General features: G+C 48.0%; 1 pseudogene; it reads right to left on the minus strand.

Annotated features, from left to right (window-relative positions):
- Nucleotides 1-636: 636 nt before the first annotated feature.
- On the minus strand, nt 637-2,397 carry LOC101653141 (annotated as a pseudogene).
- Nucleotides 2,398-3,167: the final 770 nt, after the last annotated feature.

Below are 3,167 nucleotides of genomic sequence, written 5' to 3' on the forward strand. Positions count from 1 at the left end.
GGGCGGCGAGGGTGTCCTCGGTCCTGCGCGGGTGCCTGCCCCACGGATCTCTGAGCTCGGCGACCTCCGCGCGGGGCCAGCCGGGCCCGTCCAGGGTCTCGCGAGACCTCGGCAGGCGGGGAAATCCAAACGCGACAGTTTTTCCATCAGGCGCCTTTGACCAGCGAAGCTCCCAGGGGTGACTCAGCCCGGCGGGGTCGGCCTCGCGGCCTGGTTGGCGGCTCCCGTGGCCCTTAGGACCCCTCCTGTTAAACCAAGAAGTGGACATTTGATTAAGGATGTGGCCCAGGGCGCTGGCTGACATCCCCAGCCACAGCCCTGCTTTCCCCCCTGTGCTTGGAGCGACAGTGACGCTAACGTTAAGACCTATTCTGCAAGTTTGTTACGTGGTTCGAAGTTGAGAAGCTCGTTTAGTGTTTGCCTTTTAGGGGCAGTGGGTTAAAACGGGGAATAATGGACTGAAACGGCCTCCACTGAGAAGGGAACTTCTCGTGGTGGACAGAATGCTGACGTGTTTAAATGGGTTCTATTTCTCTTGCCAAGTGGGTTGGTCAGTTTGTTGGTCAGTTCTTGCCCATTTCACCGGCGCGTTGAGTGAGAGTACCAAACCACTAACAAATCAGTCTTCACCCAATGCTACTCCTTTACTCCTCTGGAGCACACGGGTGGCCCAGCGGTGAAGGGGTTGGCTCGTAACTCAAATAATGGTGGCCAACCAGCCAGGCATCCAGCCACTCGCTCTGCAGAAGACGAGGCAGTATGTTTTGGGAACTACTTCAGCCACCCACCATACTCGGCGCCATCGAATGGATTATGCATTGGGCTGCTAACCACAAAGTCAGCAGGAGAAGGATGAAGCTTTCTATTCCCAAAAAGTTACAGCCTGGGAAACCCACAGAGCGGTTCTCCCCTGTCCTATAGGGTCGCTATGAGTCGGCATTTACTGGATGGCATGGAGTGGCAGTGAGAGCTGTTGGCATAAAGTGGGTGCGAGGCAGCACCTCCTCCATAGCAGCCCTATGAGCAACAGAACGACCCCTGCCCACCCCTGCACCATCTTCACAACTGTACTGATTGAGGCCACGTTTCACCTCTGTGTCAGGGCAACCAGTTGGGCGTTTTCCTATTTTGCCCCATCCTCAACTTGGCTGAGCACTTCCCAGGAATTGGTTTCTCCTGAGAACATCTCCTAAGTAGGTGAGGTAAAGTGTTGCCATCCTTGCTGCTAAGGAGCATTTTGGCTGTACTTCGTGTTAGATAGATTCACTTTTTTTTAAGTATACATTGTGAAATATTTATTTCTAATGACAAATAAATGAAATTTATTTGAAGCATGGTGTAGCATGGGTAACAATCTTCACGCCGGGTACTCAGGGCAGACCCACCTGGAGACAGATAGAGGAGTGGTGTCTCGGTTCCTAAGACCATCAGAAATAGGTGTTTTCCAATGGTCTTAGGTGACCCCTGTGAAAGGGTCGTTCAACCCCCAAAGGGGTTGCGACCCACAGGTTGAGAACCGCTGCCCTAGAGGGTCACCGTGAGTCAGAATCGGCTGGGTGGCAGTGGGTCTTTGGTTCTGGCTCCACTGGACTGGGCCTCGGTGAGGCTAACATAGGAGCTGGCCCCTGACCTCGTAGAAAGGACTTTGGTAAGATGAAGAATCGTCTCCTTATAAAGTTGAATAATGCCTTCAATATTTTCCAAGAACTCCTCAGGCCTCGGAGCTAGATGTTGGGGAATTTCTGCCATCAACTGCACTTGAGCAATAAATGTCTCTTCTTCTTCTTGCTCTTCTTCCTTTTCTTCTTCTTTCCCTTCATTTGGGGTTTTTTCTTCTTTTTTCTGCGACTTTCCATGAGTTAAGGATTCCACTGATCTCTTGGGTATAAGTACTCGGTAGTACTATGCTGTCTTTGCCCAGAAATCCTTTGGCATAAATCATAGTCGGGGCAATTAAACATTGATTAAAATATCAGGTTTCAAGTTTAAGTTTTTAATTAATTCCACTTGGTCTAAAGTACTTATAGAATCCTGTGAAAATGATGGTATTTCAGTGATAATATAACCAAAGTGAGCGACTTGTAGTGTGTTGAGCTTTTCCTACACGAGCTTTATGATCAGTTCATCTGGGACACTTTGACCACTGAGCAGTATCGCTTGCAACACAGCTCCTGTTAGGGTTTTAGCTGCAATATGTTCTTCCAAAATCAATGCCGCTTCGACACAAATGTTATTTCCATGCCTGTGCTATATGATGAGCTAATGTTGTCTTCTCAGCCCCTGGCTTTCCAAATATTAGAAAGCAAACAGGTTTGGACAGCAAAAAGTGTTTTTCAGCTTCTTCTTCATTAAATATATCCATAAAAGAGTATTCTCTGTCTTCTCTTGGGAAGTCATTTCCCAAAACACTTGAACTCCCAGATTACCCCAAACCTCCAGGATTGAGAGAAGTAGCAGTATATATCTCCAGGCCACCACAGCCGACTCTTGCCTCATTGAAGACAGGTGGCTCAGAAGATGATGATTGCCCTCTGCAAGATCTATCTTTACTTGATTGCTTCTGGCTGGGCTGGACCCTGCTGCCTCAGCCCCTGTCACCTCCAAGGTCTCTCATCCGGATCTGTTCGATTCGCTTGTTCTTTTGTCATTCCATGGTACTTTCAATATTCTTTGCCAACACCATATTTCTTCTTCTTTTAAAAAAATCATTTTATTGGGGGCTAGTACAACTCATCACAATCCATCCATCTATCCATTGTGTCAAGCACATTTGTACATATGTTGCCATCGTCATTTTCACAACAGTTTCTTCCTACTTGAGCCCTTGGTATCAGCTCATGTCCTCTCCTCCCCTACCCTCCCTCCCTTATGAACCCTTGATAATTTATAAATTATTATGTTTTTCATGTTTTACACCAACCGATGTCTCCCTTCACCCACTTTTCTGTTGTTCACCCCCCTGGGAGGGGGTTATATGTTGATCATTGTGATTGGTTTCTCCTTTCTCCCACCACCTTCCCCTTCCTCTCCTGGTATCGCTACTCTCGTTATTGGTCCTAAGGGGTTTATCTGTCCTGGATTCCCTGTGTTGTAAGCTCTTATCTGTACCTGTGTACTCTGATCTAGCCGGATTTGTAAGGTAGAATTGGAGTCATGATAGTGGGGGG

Source organism: Echinops telfairi, unplaced genomic scaffold, assembly GCF_000313985.2.
Source record: "Echinops telfairi isolate 266 unplaced genomic scaffold, ASM31398v2 ScPeMD7_7469;HRSCAF=8507_1, whole genome shotgun sequence".
Taxonomy (NCBI): domain Eukaryota; kingdom Metazoa; phylum Chordata; class Mammalia; order Afrosoricida; family Tenrecidae; genus Echinops; species Echinops telfairi.